Raw genomic sequence first — 22,839 nt, forward strand, 5'->3', positions numbered from 1 at the left:
CACCTCCTGGTGTTTAGGACTGAGCGTGATTCTCTCCATGCTGTAGAGCTCTGTCCTCCCTGACCTGCATACATCCAGCTACTCAAGTGCCATCAGGCCTTGCTGGCCACAGGACACTCCCACACTGACGCCCCACCTATGAGCCCAGTGCTAGTATTTGTCCTCCAACACATGCATGAGTCCCTAACGCGTCTGTGTTCTGCTGAGCTTAATTGCGTTAAGAAGAGTAGAAAGTTAATCCGCTTACTTTGGCAGACTTTGGGGTGGGCTTTGGTGAGTGGGAGGGTGAGAGAGTGCTCTCAGACAGTGAGAGTAAAAAAGCTTCCGTACTAGTCCAAAACCAAAGTCTCCATGAACATCACGGGCTGCAAACAAAGTATCTGAACGTCTGATTAGATGACCTATTGCTGAATACATGGTGCAAAAGAACACAGCACTGCGGAAGAATGGCATCGTATAACAATTACCAAGCCACATCAAGTCAGGGAGACGTTTCAAAAGACACAAATATGGGGCAAACAAGGCTCTTGGCTAAAACACTTTCTTGGAGTCTCCAAGACACAAATAGACTAATGTTTAAAAGTTGGCTTGCAAATCATTTGTCCAGAACCTATTTACCAGAGGCACCGTGTCCAGACTAGTTGACAAATGCGGTTCACACCGTGATGTCCCGGAGCACTACATAAACTCCTCACGGTGGAAGATATTTCTGGGGAAATCACACTAAGACACCTGCCCTTTGAAGTGTTGGCCCAAAGGAGTTGAGACTCGCTTATTTGGTTTTTCTCAGTTTAGTACGCCAAAGTCCGGGGCACTATCTGTGTTGTAACCACGCTCCGGGGGTCCCAGTGGTGCTGTTTTCACTGACCACAAAGTAAACGGGGCCCCCGGAGCTACGCAGTGTGGTGGTTGACCCCGATGTCTCCTGAGGCCTGAGGGAAAGTACTGGCTACAAAAGAGACTTCCTTCTCATGGCTTTAGCCAAATTTCACTGCTGGAAGGAGGCGAACAGCCTTTGTGAGGGCTGACGATGGTCTTCATCACTGACAACGTTCCAGAAACACACCATGGTGAAAGAGTTGCCCTAATGTCTCTCCTAAACCAGCGGGGTCCCATCTCTGGCTTCACATCAAGATCACTCATGCATCATCTCCAATCTCAGATTTAACTCATCTGGGTGGGGTCCAGCCATCTGAAATCAAAAGTTCTCTGGTGATTCTAATGAGCAACCAGGATTGAGAATCACTGCTGCAAACAACTACACTTGATTTTCTTCTCCTATGAGTAGAAGAGGTAAAGGGCACTTTAGTGCCCAAGGACTGAAGGTAGGTCCTTTGGCATGTCTGAAAACCATCAGGGTGGAGTGCGGTGGTGGGACGAGGGCTGGAGTGCCACCTAGAAGACCAGCACCTGGAAGAGGCTGAAGGCAAGATCCAGTTTGAAGGTGACTGGGGACCAATGGGGAAGAAGAGAGGGAGACAGGATGGCCCCAGAAGAAATGAAGGAACCTTTCCCAACAGCCTAACTGGGAGACCATTCCTAGGAAGCTAGTCACATGCATGAGAAGTATAGACATGAGGCAGTGGTTTCCCGAATTAGCAAACTCCTTAGAAAGGAAACAGTCTAAAATAAAAGAAATTAACATAAAGTTGAACCAGTAAGATTTTGTGCTAGGACTAGTTTCCATTGCATTCCAACTTTTCCCTTGCTGTGAGTCTTTAAAGACAGTGAAATACATGTATTGCGATAATACATTTTCTTACCCACAAGGCTAATATTTATCCACGATTTTTTTCCCCCACGGTATATTTCATATTGTGATAGAAACAATTCTTTGGCTTTAGGCAGGAAGTAATAGGTCTCCCTAAAATCATTACCTGCAAAGTCATTATCGATCAGATGAGAAGGGAATTCGAGGCTATCTGGTTAATCATCTGCCGCAAAGCACAAACATTCAGACCTTCTGGTCTGTAAATTAAAAATGTCTCACGTGACTCCAAAGACTAATTCCCTTTTGTGTTCCTAATGTACCAGTTTCTTCTTGTCAGTGCTTCCGTGAAACAATGGCCATTATTTCATGCCTCCTACAATATTTATTAACACAGTTGTGAACCTTGACCTTGTCTGCTGAAGCCCATCTCACTATCTCCAGCCTTCTGATTAGGATAAACAATTTGGCTTTTTCTACTCAACAAGAAAACACAAAGATCAATCCTTTGAAGGAAATAGAGCCTTTTTTCTTTTTATATTCAGAAAAAGCCAGATAATACTGCACGTTTACCTCATATTCTTCAGCTCACACACCTCTTTGTAGGCAGACCTCAATTAAGCCTTTGAACTAAGGATAAGCCCTTTGACCAAACCATTCACTCTTTGAACAACTTAGTGTTTCAAGAAAAACCTCAACATACAGAATAAATGTTACATAAACCTTCTCAGACTTGCTGGCACCATCTGTATAGGGCGAATCCATAATACCGATTTCACAAGGTTGTTGTAAAGATTGCATTTGCTGTTGTCGTTCTTTTTTTTAATGATATTTATTCTGAGAGAGAAAGTGGGGAAGGGGCAGAGAAAGAAGGAGAGTGAGAATCCCAAGCAGGCTCTGCACTGTCAGCATGAAGCCCAGCGCAGGATTTGAACCCACGAACCGCGAGGTCACGCCCTGAGCTGAAATCGAGAGTCAGACGCTTAACCGACTGAGCCACCCAGGCGCCCCTGTCGTTGTTGTTAACAAATTCAAGTGCCCTCACATCATGGGCACGTGTGCTCCATACCATGGCATTGTCTTAAAGTCTTCAGTCTTGGTCTTCGAAAGTCTGACGAGTCTAGGTCTTAAAAGTTTGAAGTCTTCGATCTTCAGGTTCTGCCTGCTGCGCGACACCATACGATCTCCGAATACGTCTCTATTAGCTCGAGTGGCTGTCATCATTTGCCACATCAGTGGGGGAGTGGATGCACAAGGACCTGTGTCTTCCTACCAATGAATCCCATAGCCTGTGATTCCCATGCACTACAAGGAGCCTAGCACCGGAGTGACTTCTAAAGCTTCAGCCCAGGAAATGTCTCTTTCTCAGGGACTAAATAAAGACCGGTAGTTCCCAGTAAAACAATCCAGCAACAGTCAACGTACGAGGCCTCATAGCATCTGGAGTGCAAAATGGTACACACAGCACGTTTCCCCCTCCTAACCTGAAGCATTAAATTGGCACTACGCAGCCTTTTTAGCCCGATGAGAAAAATAAGGTGGGTTCCATCTAGAAGTTTTGAAAGCGCCAAGCTAGTCCTGCCTAAGGAAATGTCCTTGTCACCTCACCCTGAGGCCATGCTCTAAATCCAGAGTGCATTACAAATGGATTTTTCAGGGTGATCAAACCACAGGTTTGGTCTTCTTTCTTTCTGCTGTTATGTCTTCAGAATTTGGAAGATCTCCTCCTCCTCCAGGAGGAGACCTTGATTGACGTGGTGGCATAAGGTTTATGGGGTGAATTTGGTTCCCCCAAATTCATATATTTAAGTCCTAGCCCCCAATACCTCAGAAGGTGACTGTATGTAGAGACAGAGCCTTTAAAAAAAATTTTTTTTTAATGTTTATTTATTTTTGAGACAAGGCGAGAGACAGAGTGCAAGCAGTGGAGGGGCAGACAGAGGGAGACACAGAACCTGAAGCAGGCTCCAGGCTCTGAGCTGTCAGCACAGAGCCCGAAGCGGGGCTTGAACTCATGAACCATGAGATCATGACCTGAGCCGAAGATGGACGCTTAACCGACTCAGCCACTCAGGCACCCCTAGAGATAGAACCTTTAAAGAGGCATTTAAGTTGGGGCGTCTGGATGGCTCAGTAGTTGAACATCCGACTCCGTCTCAGGTCATGATCTCATGGTTCAAGCCCCAGCAGTTGTAGCTGCTGTCAGCCTGTCAGCACAGAGTCCACTTTGGATCCTCTGTCCTCCTCTTTTGCCCTTCCCCCGCTTGTGCTCTCCCAAAAATAAAAGAGGCAATTAAGTTAAAATGAGGTCATTAGGGTAGACCTTAATCCAATATAAGTAGTGTCCTTATAAAAATAAAAATTTAGAGGACACAGAAGGGTACAGAGGGAAGACCATATGAAGACACAGGGAGAAGATAACCTTCTACAAACCAAGGAGAGAGGTCTCAGGAGGAATCAACCCTGCTGACACCTTGATCTTGGACTTCTAGCCTCCAGAATTGTGAGAAAATAAATTTCTGTTGTTTAGGCCACCAAGTTTGTAGTCTATTGTTACAACAGCGTTTGCAAATTAATACATATAGTAAACAAGAGTTGAAGAGGCTATAAAAACCAACGTGAAAGACCAGTCCTACGGCCCCTCAACTCCTGTTCCTTTCCTACTGATTACTCACCCTCCAGTGACCTCTTAACCAGCAATCAGTACCTCCAGCAGCAGCTATTTTTAATTGTTTCAAGAATTCTAAGAGCTTAAGGTGCCAACCATTTTGCAACATTTGAGCAAAATCATTTTTATAAAATGCTGTGGTGTTTCCTTCTGATCTACTGTATGATCGTCGGTGGATCTTAGCAGGGGCCACAGTTGGGGAAGAGATCAAATCCTGAGCCATGACGTGTGGCTAGCAGGAGTCTGATTTTTTTTCAGATGAGGCAACTATCGCAAGAAAAGAAGAAAGTAAGGAGAGTGCAAGGAGAGGAAAGGAAAAGAAAAGGCTATTGGGTCTGGAACCTGCAACGAACTGCGGGTGCCCTGGAACACCCAGTCACCACACCACGACTACGTCCTGCATATTAAATGACAATGACTTTATGTGAAAAACTGTTATTTTATATTTTGGAAATGAGCTAGAGATGTAGCCCATACTTGGTAGAAATCAGTTCTTCCGGGGCATTTGCCCTTTTGATCCCCATCCTTGTTGGCTTTTTGTTTTCATTATTACTTTGATAAATTGGCTTTGATCGGCAGACCAGCGGCCCTCCCCGTGGAAGAAACCAAGCCTGAAACAGAGAGGCTCCCACCCCAGTGAGACTTGAGGACACGGTGACCTTAGATTTGAAGGCTGGTCCCTTCGCCTCCTGGTGACATCATCTAGGCCAAATTAAGCTCTCTTAGCCTCAGTTTCCTTACCAGTAACGAGGGGTTGAAACACCAACGCGTAGTCGTGTTGTGTCAATCAAATGAAAAAAAAAACCTGTGTGGCCATCTAGCAGTGTGTGTGCTCAATAAATGTTAGTGTTCTCACAACGACTAGTGCTGTGACTATTACTCCTACTACTCATCAGACATTTTCTTTTCCCCTTTCCCATCCTATGCTTCATATGGACCAACCAGCCTACCTCCTTGAAAAGTTGTCTCCATCCACCCCCGACCATCTTGCATTCCCCAAGAGGACAGCTTGATGTTGACTGCCACCAGTCCACTGAAATAACTCCCAGAGGCTGCCAGTGACTTGCTAATTGATAGATCAACCTAAATGTTTCTCCAGCGATCCTCTCTGGCCTTAACAGCACCCAGCAGTGTCCTCCACCCACACTTTCTGCAAAATTGCCTCTCTCCTGGGCTATGTAATGCAATGTATTCCCGGTTCTCTTTCTCTCCCAAACCACTGCTTCCTTCTCTTTTATTTGTTCTTCCTTTGCTTTCTATTGTCTTTTTTTTTTATCTTCTCTGGGCCATGTTGCACTGCTAAAAATGTGGCACTTCTGAAAACTGTGACCTCAGCTGGCTTCTCACAACACATCCATTTCCACAGCCTTTGGCTAACACCTCTAGGCTTATGTATTCCCAAACCACAGCCCTACCCTCTCCCATAGCTTCTAGTTGCACACTTACAAGGACCTGCTGGACCCTTCCCATCTCTATTCTCGTGTTCATGTCTGCCCCTTGCTTGGAATGTCTTTGTTTCCATCCTTATTAAAATCCCTATGTATTGAGACCTCGTGAAATGCTTCCTTCAAGATGCCTTAAGACATGATCGTTCCATTTGGAAGATTTCCTTCCTGCTAATGGAGAAGAATCACATTTTATTTAAACCTGTCACCAGGCCTACCTGTTGGTGTAGCTGTTTATCTATGTGTTTAGAAGGAAGGAGAACGGGGCGCCTGGGTGGCTCAGCCGGTTAAGCGGCCGACTTCGGCTCAGGTCACGATCTCGCGGTCCGTGAGTTCGAGTCCCGCGTCGGGATCTGTGCTGACAGCTCAGAGCCCGGAGCCTGTTTCAGATTCTGTGTCTCCCTCTCTCTCTGTCCCTCCCCTGTTCATGCTCTGTCTCTCTCTGTCTCAAAAATAAACATAAAAAAAAAAAAAAAAAAAAAGGAAGAACAAAACTGTATTGCAAGTGATATGCATTCAACACATGTATCAATAAATGAAATCAGAAAATAGAATTGAACTGTGCCTTCAGCATTCTTGTCAAAACAAGAACACCAGCACACATTGACTTCTTTGAGCTCTTCTCATGTAAACTTGAACACTCCTATGAATCTGGGTTATGGAGATATTGTGCCTAGGTCACTCTCTAAAAAGAAAAAAAAAAAAAGGCGGGGCGCCTAGGTGGCTCAGTCGGTTGAGAATCCAACTTCAGCTCAGGTCATGATCTTGCGAGTTCGTGAGTTCGAGCCCCATGTTGGGCTCTGTGCTGACAGCTCAGAGCCTGGAGCCCGCTTCAGATTCTGTGTCTCCTTCTCCCTCTGCCCCTCCCCTGCTTGAGCTCTGTCTCTCCCTCTCTCTTGAAGATAAATAAACATTTTTAAAAATTTAAAAAAAAAAAAAAGAGGTTGGGGCACCCTTTCTCTTATGAGAAACATCTTGCTTGAGTGGTGCCCATAGCTCCATTCCTCTGATTAAATAATTTTCCAAATTGCTAAATGAAGATATAGAAGACAAGCTTATCCAGTTCACAGACAGTGCAAATCCCAAAAAAAGTTGACTGTTATCACTGAGGGCACAATCAAAACCCACAGTCTCAATAATCGGAGGCTAGGATCATGGACGGAAGCCAGGAAGTTCGCTTTCAGCAGCACAAATGTAAAACTACATCCCCCCAAATCAAGTGCATATGAACGGGAAAGTGCAGACCTCCTCTGGCAGAGATTTATGGAAAAAAAAAAAAGTCTGTCTTCAAACTATTTGAAAGAGGATTGACTTTATTTTCCGGTTGCAGGGTGCAGAACCAGGGACGACGGGTAGAATGGCAACCTACTTTTAGAAAGAACTTTCCTTCAGAGTTGTCCAATGATGGCAAGAGCTGAGGGATTGCCAGAGAAAGGGATCCTTGTCCTAGGGAGGGGGTGGGATTCGGTGCTTTCCGAGGTCCCCTGCAACTGTGAGAACGGATTTCCCTGCGTGATTGTCCTCTGCCCATTTCTCCGGCCTCTTCTCACACGATTCTCCTCCCTGCCACTGACAGGCTAGTTATCCAGTCCCTCTTCCTTGCTTAAACTCACTGGGCTGCCGACCCAGAGCCTTTATATGTTTTACCCATGACGCTCCATCTGCCATGAATGCCATCTCCCCACCTCTACCAAATTACCTTTTGCCTGGCGAAATTCTCTCCATCCTTCAGATCTCGGCCTCCCAGCCCAGTGTTATCTGCTTCCAGAGGCCTGCAATACCCTTACCGCACGCTGCACACCTGCAGGCATTTAATTGTGTATTCGCAGTCATTTCATTAAAAGCCCACCTTTTACTCTAGTCTGTAGGCTTCTTGAAGATAACAACCATGATTGTTCTGCTCACTGAAGTCCCTCCAGTCCTGGTCATCTTCTCTGGCACAGAGAAGCTCAGTAAATATTAGCGGAGTGACTCACTTATCACAATGCAAACACCGGGCCGATAAGAAAAAACTGGTGGAAGAAAGACAAAGATCTGGGGGGTGGGGGTAGGGGTGGGGGCAGGGTGAGGGGGGGGGAGCACTGCATGCTTGAACGGCTGTGGCGTTCCATTTGGTGATAGTTCACAGGCTGACCGTGGTGCAATCCCAGAGTTTCAAATTCTCAAACAAACATTTCCCCAGACGTCGGACCGCCTGCTACAATGGAGCAAATTCCCCCCAGCCAAAACAATAAAATGATTTCTTTCCTTATGTATTTATCATAAACGGCTATAAAAGTCTTCACTTCTGGAGGGTCGGGAAGAAATGAAGACAGAATGATTTTTACGTCGCTCTTGCTCTCTCTGCACTAATCGCTTTGACAGTGTGGGCGCTCGTGGGTCTGTTCCATGGGTCCATACCATTCTGGAGGAGGAATCAAGTGAGAAGTAGGCTGGGATGAGACGCCCAAGGCCAGAGAAGTGGTGGGTTGAGATCTATTATGCTTAGGCAACGAAATCTGGAAGAGAGCTTGGTTTCCCATTTCTCTTTTCTCTGCACCTATAAACTGAGTGGCTTGACACGTTTGATTCCTTCCGGCCTTCACACCTGCGTTAGCCCTCTTCCAAGGAAGAAATACTCATTGAGCACTTATCGTACATTGTGGACCATGCTAGGTGCCTTCCAAGTGCCCTTTAGCCCTTGAGAACATTCGGTAAGTGTCCATAGCCTCCTTTTTTAATGTTTACCATTGAGAGAGTGCAAGTGGGGAACGGACAGAGACAGAGGGGACAGAGGACCCGATGTGGGGCTCAAACTCACGAACCGTGAGATCAAGGCCTGAACCGAGGTCGGATGGATGCTCCACCGACTGAGCCACCCAGGCGCCCCAAAGGTCATTCTTTTTTTTCTATTACACCACTCTGGGTTCTTCTCTTAATACTACCTTTTGGTTTCAGAACAATCACCGATGCTTACTGGATGAAACAGAATCATCCTACCGTGTTAAAACAAAGAGGAAGATTTACAGAAAACAGAATTAAAGTGTCGTTGTTGTGTGCCACGGTGTTGTCTTCCCAAGGAGAATCACTTTAACAGCAAAAACAAATCCAGGCTACAAAAGGGGTTTGATAGGACACCCCTAGCAACTTTTTAAACATTGGGATAAACTCTCATCTGGCAACGACCATCCTTTCTGAAATCCTCCTAGGCTCACAATGGTTTTGGCTCATAATTTACTGAATGAGGAATTTTTGTGCTAACAGGAAACGTAGACCCTGGAATGAAAATCCCATGGCCCTCCGCGTGACCTCACGAGACAAAGTCCTGGCACATTTCTTTGAAGAAGAATTTAGGGAGCATTTGTAAGTCCTGAGCAGCTGATAACACTTGACACAATGCAGAGATGGGTTCCCAGGGATGTGGGACACCAATAGAAGGACATGGAGTGTAGTGGGTCCTAGAGTGTTATTTGCACGGGCCTCTAAATGATAGAAAAGTTTCAAGGATAAAATTGAGAGTGAAGAGTGACATACGGTCTTAGAAGCATTTGCGTGATGCAGAAAAGGAGTATTTTTGACATCCTAAACACAGTCCCAGAAATAGGGAGGGGTAAGAGTGACACCAAAGGCTATCTTGCCATCTCCTTTAAACCCACCAACAAGAGGCCAAGAACTTATGACGAAAATATCCCAACTCTGCAAAATCCCTGTACTCTGTCCTCCAGCGAGTAGTTTCCCACCCAAACATAGTATCTTCAGACAGCTGGACGCTACATTTATCAGAAAAACACACAGATCACAGCTATATTTTCTTATCTTGATGGCCAAGTTTGAGAACCCTTTGAAACGTTGCAGTTATGGCAGTAAGAGAAACTATAGTAGAGACAAAATGCAGATTTCATTAGGGAGTTGTTGTTGTTTTTTTTTTTTTTTTTCCCCAGCCCCTCAAAGGTCTCTGTTTGAGCCTCTCTCGCCTGGTAGCACAAAAGCTATTAAATCACTTGAATGAAAGGGTCAAGTTACTAGCTGTGCAAGTATGGAAGCGGGCAAGCCCTGTTCAGACCACCCAGCTCTCCAAAGGGTAGCAACACCAGATTCAGACAAGATAAGAGGCTGCTGTCCTATGTAACCTGGCCAGGGAAACAGCCTCTCTGGAGCGTTACAGGACCCCATTGTGAGGAACGGGCTGCACGCTCCGAAAAGGTAAAATTTGTCTAACATACTACACCGGCGGTCTTGGTTTCTTATGAGAGAAAGAAAACTTACAAGATATTTTTGAAGAATTTTAAGAGAAGCAGGAAGCCAAATCTTTGGGCCTATTTTCAAAGCAAATGTCATTCCTCCCTTACCTGTGTTTAGAAGGCAGAGACATATCCACCAATGTCAGAATATCAGAGCTGGGAAGATACTCAAATCCATTTAGTTCAACGCTTTCGTTATATTGATGGAGGGAGTGAAGGTTAGAGAGATTAGATGGCTCATCCAAGACTGGCTAGCAACAGCTAACACTCGAATCACCATGAGGACAAGGGCTCTGTTCATGCATTGACCTTTTTGGAGTCCCTGGAAAGTAGCAGGGCACCTGACACTAAGCAGGCACCCGCAAACATTTGGAGTGAGAGGGGAGGAAAAAAGGAAGGGATGCTGATGGCCACGTCCTATTTCCTTTTTACTACAAACATACAATGGCATAAAACGTCGCTGGGGAAGAGGATGGGGCTGAGTTCTCACTTTCAGATGTTGTCAAATGAGGACTTTCGCATGAATGAGGAATCGCTTCCTGTTTCTCCCAATCCCTGTTGGTTGGTCTAATCTAAACTCAGTTTCCAGGAATTAGACTGCTCCTGACCAGTCCCAAGAAATAACCCAGCTCAGTTCAGCTTGAGTCAGCTTAGCCCATCCCCAGAAGCAGAGCATCCTGGGAGGCTGGTAAAGAATTAAGAAGAGGGGCGCCTGGGTGGCTCAGTCCGACCCTGGCTCAGGTCATGATCAGGTTTGTGGGTTCGAGCCCATGTTGGGCTCTCTGCCGCTTCAGATCTACGGTCTCCCTGTCTCTCTGCCCTTCCCCCTCTCACATGTGGATTCTCCCTCTCTCTAAAAAATAAATAAACATTAAAAAAAAAAGAAGAAGAAGAATTAAAAAACAGCACCGGGTTGAAAGTTTCTAAGACAAACACTGCTTGGCCATGTGGGGTCAGGTCAGACCACACATCCCAACACGTGGAGGCGGGGAACAAGGCATGCAGGCGCCTTTGCCCAACTCCCTTCCTCACTCACGGGCAAGGATGGGAAGAGGAGCAAGGAAACAAAGATGACGGTGGTGGGAAGGCTGGTCAAAAGCCCTGGTCTACCGGCCAGGCACGCAAAGCCATGTTGCATATAGCTTACATTCAACATCAGCTGAAACTCAAGTTTAGTATTTAGCTATGAGGTTTAATATTAACCAAGTACGTGGCAAGAATTTAATTGCCAAGGACAACACAGACCAGCGCTTCTCCAAGCATGATCTCACCTACTGCAGAATCACCCAGGTGAATTCCCAGCCCCTCCCCAGGCCGAAAATCCTCTGGGGGCGTGGCCCAGGCACCTGCCTTTCAGCAAGCACCCAAGTGGCACTCTGAGCTCTAAGAATCCCTGGCGGAGAGAAAGAGCAAAGGTGGTTAACATTTTCCTAGAATCGGACTGAAGGCGCGTTTATCAAGTATAGGCAGGGGACTGGGAAGCAATACTTCAAGCTTTAACTAAAGCTAGGAATGGTGGTGTCAGTTTTCCAGAGCAGAAACCCGAGGAGCATTTGGGTCACTAGGTCTGGTCTTTGAAGCAGCCCTGAAGAGGTTAATCTCTCCAGCAAGATTCCCAGGCCATAAACTCCAACCAGCCCCGGAAATGCTCTTTTGAAGCTTTGTAATTCACACCAGGCAACAAGACTGAGCACAAGAGTTAAAAAAAAAAAAAAAAAAAAAAAAGGCAGAAAGGAAAATTAAGTGCCTGGAAAGTTATTTCTGTGACCCAGATGAAAACTACAAGAAGCTATTCACTATAGCACGAAAGTCTCTGGACCAAATCTGGGTAATGAGCAGAAAGAACTTAAAAATCAGTCCAAAACTTCGGAACAATATGATTTCTTTGCCTCTCCAACACTCCCTCTCATCCTCATAAAAATAGAAACCATGCTTTTAAAAATATATATGCAACTATAACTAAACTAAAGCAAGGTATCCAAAAATCATCTCATGCAAATTTCTATCTCTTTATACCATGAAGATATTATCTGCAGTGTTAATTTTTTCATCATTTCCCTTTGCCATTTCATTTAGCTGAGAAGAAACATTCTGATGGGGGGGGTGGGGCTGGATTACAAAATTTAAAATGGTGATTTCATTGGTGAGTGCCATTGGGATGGATTCAGAAGAGAGTTATAAACCATGTTACATAATAAAGAGAGTCCCATCTTGAGCATATGGCTTTGTAACAGTGCAAACTGCCACCTTCTGAGTTTCCATGAGAATTAAACTTTTGCAAGCCGACTCTGCATACTTCTCGCATGGTTACTGGAAGGGATTGCCACCACGCAAACAACCTCTGGGGCATTCTGCTACCAGAACATTCACAGTCAAGATGAGAGGAAGTACATAAAGCAGATACTTACAGGTAGTGGTTTTCCTTTCCAAGCTAAAAAGCTAGAAACCCTCCAACCCGAACCCCGGCAGGCGGTAAGAGTCACTGACCTGGTAATCTCTGGTTTAAAGGGTTTGGGGGGGGGGGGGGCGGAGGACAACAACCCAGGAAAGGAAAGAGCTGAAATTCCAGTCTTTCAGGACAGCTGAGTTTGAGCTTTCTTTGTGCTAAAAATCCATGAACCCACCCCGCAGGAAAATAGAGACTTGAAGTTCACATACTCACTCCACCGTCCTTGCTGGTCCTCTCCAAGGTTGCTGCTGCTGCTGCTACGGAAACTTCCCGACTGCCCAGCCTCAGGACTCCCCCTGCGAAGGGCATGATAAAGGATGCCTGCCGTGCCTGCGGGGAGCCCGACCTCCCTGGCGGAGAGCCACGACTCTCCAGTCCCTTCTGCTGGTCGGGGCCCCGCGGGGACAAAACTGCGCTTTTGTGAATCAGGTTGCTTGCTCCTCTGCCTACCCTCTCCCCAGCGTCCCCTTCCACTATTAGTTCTGTACTAACTGCTCCGCCACTGGCTGAGCCCAAGCCGCCTCTCCCGCCCGCAGCACACAGGCACACCCGCTCACACACATGCAGCACACGCACGGACACACACACACACACATACACACACACACACACGACATGTACCCCGTCGCCCAAAACACACCTCACCCGGGCGCACCCAGGCTGCCCACACACATCCCCACACACCGACACATTCACGTCCATGCACACATATTCACACACCCTCACACACGTGTGTGTGCCTACTTACACATGTCACACACACACACAGGCTAAGACCCACCCCCACGCATATTGACACACGCACACATGCTAACACCCACCACATGCAACCTCCTACACTTTTCTCCCCGGCCCTTCAAACTCTTCAGACACTTTTTGTTTTTTCCTGAACCCCTTTTCTTCAAACAAATCCTTCGGAAAGGTTTTTATTCAAAGTCAGACAAGATGCTCAGCATTCAGAAAGGAGGAGGCAGGGGAACGGGGCGGGGGGGGGGGGGGGGAGGGGGGGGGCCTTTAACTTTTGCCACAGCCTTTAAAGAAAAAGAGGAGCTTCAGTTTTGAAGCACCACCTTAGTTCATCAGCCTACAAGGCTTTTCACGTGTTTGATTCTTTTTCAAGATTCACCAAAATTCCATTAACCTCATCTCATTTACGGAGAGTTCATGACCCCACCGATTCAGCTGTATCCCAGGTCAAGAAATGTCCCTCAGAAATTCATCTCATTAAAGCTGCCAGGGTTCCGTGGGTGGGTGGAAATTTGTTCCCTAACAACTGCATAATAAAGTGCGTTCCTGTGTTTCATCTCCACCAGAAAAAAAAAGTAATGGCATACCATCTGTCCTAACTTTTAAATTGACCATAAATAGAGACGTTGAAGTAGTATCTCACTTTGGGGGTAATGTTTATATTGAGGCATGTCTGGATATTCTAAACTTTAGCCAAAAGCACATGGCCCTATAAATCCAGTGCAACCTAGATTGTGGTTCCCCTTAACAAGGTCACCACACCGTGCCTCCTTCCTTGGGAACAATAAGAAGAGAGAAGGAAATTGAAAAGGAAGGAAAGAAAACTCCACGAGGAAGGAAAGAGTGGAAGGAAAAAATGCAAAAGACGGAAAAACAATTCTTTTCTTTTACATAGACTCTATGGATACGTATACACTTGTTTGAAGTCACTAGAAATTGAAAATCTTCAAAAGTCTCTTGATTCATCCCATTTGCTCTGATAATAAATGGGTGAAGCTTCTTGAAGAAACACTAAGCCCTATATAAGTAAACAAACATCATTTGCTAAACACCATCAGTAAACAAAATATAGTGACAATGTACGACTCGTGTACTAATCCTGAAAGGGCAAGATAAAATGCCTTATTAATGATGACGGTTAGGAAACACGGTGTGATAGACAATTTGGTTCTCAGATTGAATTTAAAAAAATGTGCCAGCTTGTGAATATCTTAACTGCAAAGAAATGAAGATGATCCTAAACACTATTCATTGAGACACGAAATCCCTTTGGTACAGGAATGGCAGTAGGTAGTTGCGTGCATATGCTTCTCCTAATGTCTGGGCTAAATAAAGTTTACGGATTAGTCTAGAAACAGAAATCAATGCTTTACATCACTCCGACGGGGAGAAAATACCTGCAGCATTCTAAGCAAAAACTAACAAGCAAACTTAGATGGAAACGCATTTCAAAATGTCTGCAGGAAATGCAATTTTCTTTAGGTTTAAGTAGTATACGGATGATGCTTGGCCTAACTTTATGCTGAACTTCTTCTAGAATAGACAGAGATAGAGTTAGGCTAGCCAAAATATCTTGAAATCTGAAGTGCCTGCTTATACATATAAGTCACTCTTTCTCTCAAATCTCCCACAAATGGATAGGGGCTGTTAAAATAATACCATTATCAACTTTAATGAAGTACTCTTCAAACGTGTTGAAACGCAAAGCCAAAGGTTTAAAAAGAACAGGCAAAGGAACAACAAAGAACTCTTCTCCTAAAAGCATGTGCTGTTGTGCTGAAACAAAATGCATTTTAAAGAGTTCATTCTATTTCTACCCTTAGGGCTGGAGTGACGTGAAAAACATAAAGTGCCTTGGAGATGAGCTCGTGTTGGAGACTAGCACACCCTTTGGGACTGTACCATGTATAATTTTGGCTGAACTGTTTAGAATATAGCATTCTCTGAGATGAATGCAAACATCCGCACCAACAACTCACATAAGAGAATTAGGAGTCTGGCTATTAAACATTGCCCGACGGCACCAAGCACCTTGCCTGGGACAATGGTTTTCCCCTGAGTCTATAAAACTCGCTGACCATGGGGAGCAGAGCTGCAACGAGACTTTTAGTCCAGGGGTGGAAGGGTCACGCTTTAAACAGATCAACCTAAAACCAAAAACGTAAACAAAATCAAAGCGAAATAAAATACCCTGTACAGCAGGAGAGAACAGAAACACCACCCAGCAAGGGTGTTTGAGGCAGCAGCTTGCCGAGCTCAGGGTTCAAAACTGAAAAGGGGAATGAAATAACCCCTCAGCGAGGCAAGAAGAGCAGGAGAGCCACGAAATCAGAAAAGCGTAGACCGATATCATTCTTAAATATAAGTGCCTGGGGCGCCTGGGTGGCTCAGTCGGTTAAGCAGCTCACTTCAGCTCAGGCCATGATCTCGCGGTCTGGGAGTTCAAGCCCCGCATCAGGCTCTGTGCTGACAGTTCAGAGCCGGGAGCCTGCTTCCCATTCTGTGTCTACCTCCCCCGCTCACGCTCTGTCTCTCTCTCCCTCTCTCAAAAATAAATAAACATTTAGAAGAGTAAGTACAAAATCCTAAATAACATATTTTACGAATTTAGCCTAGCTATGTATTTTGAAAGATATTATAACCAATATGGTTCCTTTCAGCGTTGCAAGGATGGTTCAAAATGAACACATCTAGTAGTTTCATAACATTAAAGGAACCAAAATGACCACACTATCGTCTTAATAAATGCGGAAGAGTGGAACTCGGTAAAATTCAACGCTCATTCACTAAAAAACAAACAACAACCAAAGCCATAATTAGCCAACTAGGAATAGAATGGAAGTCTTTTCACATGATCAAAGACATCTACAGAAATCTTATGCCTCATGGTAAAAATTTTGTAACCACTAGAGAAGGAGCAGGACAAAAATGCCTGCTACGTTCCCCATCATCCAACACTGGGTAGGAAATCCTAACCAATACAGTAAGTCAAGAATGAAAAATAAGGCATGAGGATTGGCAAGGAAGAAAATAACCGTATTATTTGTCAAAGATATGAGTCTCCTTATAAAATACCTATTAAAGATCTTCTGAATGAGGGTGCTGGAAGAGGGTGACCCCAAGGGGAGAGACACTGAAGGGACAGACTTTCCCGAGCACATACTAAGTAATCCACCTGTTAACAAAGGAATCCTTCTCCCAACACTTTATTTTATGTCTGGAGCCCACAGTCCCACTGGAGATCTGAAAGAATTAATGACCTCGGTCCTTTTCATTTTATGAACGCCGGTACTCAAACCACGTGCTTTACTGAGTCTATCACATTTGCCCACCAAATTCCTGCAGGAAATCAGAATAAACTGACTCATTCCATTCCACTGTGGCCTCACAACTGAAAGTCAAATAGGCAATGCATTTTTCTCGTTAATAATTAACTTGAACGCGGCTTCAAATGCTAGCATTAAAGTCAACCGAGATTAGGATTTTCTCACACACGTTAAAAACATGAAAAGATCATCAGGAATCCTTGTTATGTCCAACTTTTATAGGAAAATGGAAAATGCACCAAAAGCAACATAAGCAATTTAATTTTAAGATGTGTTGCTTTTCAGCTATCTTTGTGAGATTTGGGAGCGATTTGGTCCTTCAGAGCTTAGCACCAGGAACAATCTTCTCTTTCCAAGCATAACATAAGGAGTTGGGAGTCTTCTCTTATTGACTCTGAAAAAAACCCTCCTAATTCCAGCTCTCTCAAAAGATGATGAATTTTGCATCATAAAGAATCAAAATAAAAAGAGTTGTTACATTAAAACAAAACAAAACAAAACAAAACAAAACAAAACAAAACAAAACTCACGGCAACCTAGCCCAAGTCAGAATACTGTCTGTGCTCTGAAAGTAGCAACAAACCCACAGGCAAAAGATGCTTCTCACATCGTAGAAGTAAATGGCACAAATCTAACAAAATCCCAGACTTTTTAGAAAGATGAGGCTGAAGTCACACACTGAATGTGTCTCAGATGAATCAGAATGAGCTGATCGATTAAATTATCTGCACCAAGGATTACTGAACCTTAGTATAAGCTACGTTCTGTGCAGATCATGGGGGGGGACAGAGATGGGTAAGACCTAGTGCCTGCTCTCAAAAATCTTACAATGCAATATAGGGAAATACTGTATAATGGGATGTGATTAAAGACAGCTAACAATTATTGAACATGTACCCCCTTCTGTACATGTTTACATATAAGCAGTTATTAACTCATTTAATCCTGACAACTCTAATACCTTGAGTGGATCCAGGGGCTCAAACCATATCAGTTCTGTCTCCTTCCGTTGACCAGCTCTGGTTTGCTTCACTCTGTATATTAACCTTCTTTTCTCCTGGTTCATACAAGCTTTTTCTTTTTCTATTTATTTATTTGTTTTAGCCGAAGCAGAGTGGACATGTAATATTAGTTTCCGGTGTACAAGACAGTGATTCAACATTTATGTACATATTATGAAATGCTCACCCTGATCTGTGTAGTTGTGCAGGCTTTTTCATGAGAAAGAAGACAGCCAGCGGTCCAGGCCTGCATTCCTACGGCTTGGAATCCAAAAGGAAGAGAGTAATTTTCCATATCAGTTTTAGCAGAAAAATCCTAGGGCGACTGGGGAAGAAGTGGGAGTTTTAGATGTTGACACATCGGGACAATGTGGAGTGAGGGGACATTTTTCCAAATGGGAACACGGGGAGAGGATGGGGAAGCAGCTGGGCAGGACAGGCAGGCACCATGAGAGAGGTCTAGTTCGGTCTTTGAAGCAGTAGGGAGCCCCTGGAAGTTGTTTTTTAATTGAATATATTTGCCATGAAACACTGTGTAAATTTAAGGTGCACAGCATGTTGATTTGATGCATTTATATACTGCAATATGATTGCCATTGTAGTGATAATTAACACCTCTACCATGTTACATAATTATCCTTCCTTTTGGAGGTTTGGAATAATTAAGTTCTGGTCTCTTAGCAAGTTCGATGATTATAATAGAATATTGTCTATAACTGCTCTAAGATCTCTAGGGCTTAAAAAAGAGGTGAGATATCAAGCCAGGAAAAGACATGGAGGAAATTTAAGCACATATTACTAAGCCAAAGAAGCCATTCTGAGAAGGCTACATACTATACTAATACAAGCTATATGACATTCTAGAAATATAAAGACAGTAAAAGATCAGAAGTTGGGGGTAGGGAGAAATGAATAGATGTAGCACAGAGAATTTTTAGAGCATTAAAACCACACTGTATGAAACTTTAATGGTAAATACATATCTTTATAAATTTGTCCAATACTCAGAATGTACAACTCTAAAACTAAAATTTAATATAGACCATAGACTCTGGTGATACTGATGTGCCGATATAGGTTCATCAGTTTTAACAAATGCAACACTCTGGTGGGAGATATTGATAATGGGGAGGCTATACCTATATGGAGGTAGGGGGTATGAGGGAAATCTCTGTATCCTTCCATTCAATTTTACTGTGAACCTAAAAAGTAAAGTCTAATAAATGGTTTTTTTTTAACTCAAAAGTTAAAAAAAAAAAAAAAGCAATGATACCTCTGATCACAATCCTCAGAGAATCTCTCAAGGAGGAAAGACAGTCGTTAAGAATTGCACATGGAGAAACTGAGACCCTTATGCACTGTCAGTGGGAATCAGAAAACGGTGCAGCCACTATAGAAAACAGTATGGAATTTCCTCATGAAAACTAAACATAGTATTAACATACGATCCAGGAATCCCACTTCAAGGCATATATATCCAAAAGAATTGAAAGCAGGGTCTTGAAACTATATCTGCACACGCATATTTCCTATCACAGTTCCCAGAAGGTGGAAACGGCCAAAATGTTCAACAACAGATGAATGGGTAAACAAAATGCGCTGTATGCATACAATGGACTATTATTCACCCTTAAAAAGGAAGGAAATCCCGTCACAGGCTACAACATAAATGAAATTGAGGATGTTATGCTAAGTTAAATAAGCCAGTCACAAAAAGACAAACACTGTATCATTCTACTTATATGAGGTTAACCAAAGAAGTCACATTCATAAAAGCACATAGTAGAAAAGTAGTTGCCAAGGACTGGAGGAAGGAGGAAGAGACGAGTTGCTATCTAGTGGGGAAAGAGATTCACATATGTAAGAAGAAAAAGTTCTGAAGATCTGTTTCACAACAATGTGAATATATTTAGCACTACTGAACTGTATACTCAAAAATGACTTAAGATGATTTTTTAAAAAAAGAATAACTCTTCACAGATTGGAAAAAAAAAAAAAAAAAAAAACCTACTGGTGGCTCAGTTAGTTAAGCGTCCGATTTCAGCTCAGGTCATGATCTCATGGCTCGTGGGTTCGAGCCCCGCATTGAGCTCTGTGCTGACACCTCAGAGCTTGGATACTGCTTTGGATTCTGTGTCTCCTTCTCTCTGCCACTCCCCAGCTCATGCTCTGTCTCTCTGACGAATAAATAAAGCATTAAAGTAAATAAAAACGAAAATCCACTAGGAACTCTTAACCCACAAGCCTAAAATCACTAAGGATCTGGCATAATTTGAAGAATGGTTAATCATGCAATGACCATTCTTTATTATTGTTTAGGGGGAAAAAAAACTCACATCTTTACTGACAAGTACAATTACAGGTTCCCAACCTGCTTACAATCAACTCACCCAACCAAATCGTTTGAGATGGGGGCAAAGGATATAATGAAAAGTTGTTTTTCTTAAAGTTTCCTTTGGTTCAAAGTTTCAAATTATCTCTTACTACTTCTGAATCTTAGAACTAAGAGCACTTAATTAAAAGTTTTCTAAAATTAGGGGCGCCTGGGTGGCGCAGTCGGTTAGGCGTCCGACTTCAGCCAGGTCACGATCTCGCGGTCCGTGGGTTCGAGCCCCGCGTCAGGCTCTGGGCTGATGGCTCAGAGCCTGGAGCCTGTTTCCGATTCTGTGTCTCCCTCTCTCTCTGCCCCTCCCCCGTTCATGCTCTGTCTCTCTCTGTCCCAAAAATAAATAAACGTTGAAAAGTTTTCTAAAATTAATTGTTTCCTCAATAATTGCCAACACTGCCCCATGTCTAGGAATCTTTTGGAGGTCTTCTCTGAAATAAGGTCAACACACTCCTCAAAAATTTCATACATAAAGTAGTAACTTGATAGCCTGTAATATTTAAGAGCAAATGTGATATTCAAGCACACAAAATAAACTTGGCTTTATGTAAGACACAAAAAAATTATAAGTTAGCTTTTCTGGGGCGCCAGGGTGGCTCACAGGATCGAGCACGGCACCAGGCTCTGCACTGACAGTGTGGAACCTGCTAGGGATTTTCTCTCTCTCTCTCTCTCTCTCTCTCTCATAAATAAACAAACAAACAAACACACAGACATACATTGAAAAAAAATTACAAGTTAGCTTTTCTACCAACAATTTCTCTGGTTCCTTAGCTATGAGCACTTGCCCCTATGCATTTTCTTTCACCTTCTTGACTAAATTTTCCATACTATGTGGGAATGAGGTAACACTACACAATTTCAGAAAGCCCTTCCAGGATATCCAACATAAATTACACACATCAAGCCTCGTTCACAAGAGGCTACAAGTATTTCGGCATGGTCTTTCCTTAGTTGAATCCCTGCACTGTACAATTCTCTGGCTTGCAGAACATATTTAATACACATTGCTTTTGATATTGTCTACTTTTAAGGCCGATAATTCAAAGGGATTATACAAATTATGTAGCTTCAATAATATGAAACTTATCACTGTATCTTGCCCCAGTAAGCATGTACGAAATGGCATTGATGACAATGATGACTTGGGAACATGCTCCAAAACAATGTCACAGAAGGGTCTGACCCTCTCTCCTCACATTAACAAAAATGTAGTTAGGAAACCAACAGATTCTGGGCGCCATGTTAGAAGTCCATTGTAGACTTAATGGAGGTGGCTGAGCAGAAAGCAGAGATGCAGTTACAAAGATATGATCTGAGTGGAATGATCACCTTGTGCTACCCTGTTTTGCTTTTTTTCTCTCGCATGAGGTCAGTTCATTCATTCATTCAACACTTACTAAGCACTTACATATATTGGGCATTATCTCAGTGCTGGAAGTATAACAATGAGTATAATACATGTAAAGAATTATGAAGAGTCTGGGATACTATCCTCCTTGACAACTAACAAGTTAGCCTACCACAATTTCATGGATATTGGTAGAAGTCAGAACACTCATGGGTCTGAGACAAAGGATAGTTTATTACTCATAACAATAGCTATAGCCAGTGTATGAACACTTTTACTGCTTCCCTGAAACTCAGCTCCCACAAGACGATGTAAAGAAAGTCATATGGGTACTTGCATCTGTAGTGATCTACATTATAAAAGAGGAACCTTCAGTTTAGGGAACCTGAATATTTTATTATGGGCAGTAAACCTGCCTGCCCTTTGTCCTGGAAGAAGACAATATCTTTATTATACTGGACAAAAAAACAATTCTACCTTCTGCTCTGGAAGGAGATGCTATGTCTATCTTGCAAAGTATTTGCTCATACAACCTTGAAAGGGTAGTACAAAATAAAGACACTCAATACCTTTGCTCATGAGACATGCAGAAACACAAGACACTCATGGAGAAGTCTCTCCCCCAAAATACAGTCCTTACTCTCAAGAAGCTTAGAATCTGGGGCGCCTGGGTGGCACAGTCAGTTAAGCGTCCGGCTTCAGCCAGGTTACGATCTCGCGGACCGTGAGTTCGAGCCCCGCGTCAGGCTCTGGGCTGATGGCTCGGAGCCTGGAGCCTGTTTCCGATTCTGTGTCTCCCTCTCTCTCTGCCCCTCCCCCGTTCATGCTCTGTCTCTCTCTGTCCCAAAAATAAATAAAAACGTTGAAAAAAAAATTTAAAAAAAAAAAAGAAGCTTAGAATCTAAAAGAGGGACTACAAATGTAAAAATAATAATAATTATTAAAAGATGGCAGGTAAAACGATAGTATACGTATCCAAGATACTACTGGAGAATCAAGGACGTGCTCTGAATCAGGATGTGCAAGAAGAACATTCAGAAAAGCATTCTCAGGGGACCTAATTCCAGGGCTGACTCTAAAAGGATGAAAAGGAAAAGGCAGATATAGAAAGAGGTAGCCATCATTTTAACAAGAAGTCTCTGCAAGACCAAAGGCATGGAGATGAGAGTCATTTGCTGCAAGTAGAAAACTACACAAAGTTGGGTGTCACTGGCAGCTTAAGCATGAGGCCAAGGGTAATCGGAGCTCAAGCTGAGGTAGGAAGCAATGCTTACAGTTCCGAGAGTCTTTAATGTCTTGCCAAGGAGCATGGGTTTTGTGCTGTAGGCATTGGAAAGCCACTGGACGGTTTAAACAAATCTTGGATTTGCATTCAATTGATCACTCCAAACCGAAAGGAGTCCTTGTCTCTGGCTCATTGTTGTGATTTTGGTATGATATGGCAGGCCCTCAGTTGTCCCCTCCAATCCCTGATCACATACTACAAACACCCAGTGTGTGGCCGCCATCAACCACCCTTGGGAATGTTTCTTTGATAA

At 43.6% G+C, this 22,839-nt stretch overlaps 1 protein-coding gene and 1 long non-coding RNA gene across 12 annotated transcripts in view; both read right to left on the bottom strand.

Moving 5' to 3' along the window:
* The window catches only part of FREM1 (FRAS1 related extracellular matrix 1), a 200,940-nt gene that overhangs the window by 153,860 nt on the left and 24,241 nt on the right, over nt 1–22,839 (bottom strand). For 4 of the 11 annotated variants that reach the window (XM_086685332.1, XM_086685329.1, XM_086685324.1 and 1 more), the window contains exon 1: nt 12,700–13,156. The exons of 1 other annotated variant lie outside the window; for it this stretch is intronic. The gene's annotated coding sequence lies outside the window, so the exon portion shown is untranslated. 6 more of the 11 variants (XR_015243554.1, XM_086685331.1, XM_086685325.1 and 3 more) reach the window with 6 other exon arrangements.
* Nucleotides 5,636–6,816, bottom strand: LOC147574816 (uncharacterized). Its single transcript, XR_015243313.1, has 2 exons — nt 6,317–6,816; nt 5,636–6,091 (listed from the first exon to the last, which is right to left on the bottom strand). It is a non-coding gene; the product is annotated as an uncharacterized LOC147574816 (long non-coding RNA).

This window comes from Puma concolor, chromosome D4 (genome assembly GCF_028749965.1).
Source record: "Puma concolor isolate L17-30 chromosome D4, mPumCon1.1.hap2, whole genome shotgun sequence".
NCBI lineage: Eukaryota > Metazoa > Chordata > Mammalia > Carnivora > Felidae > Puma > Puma concolor.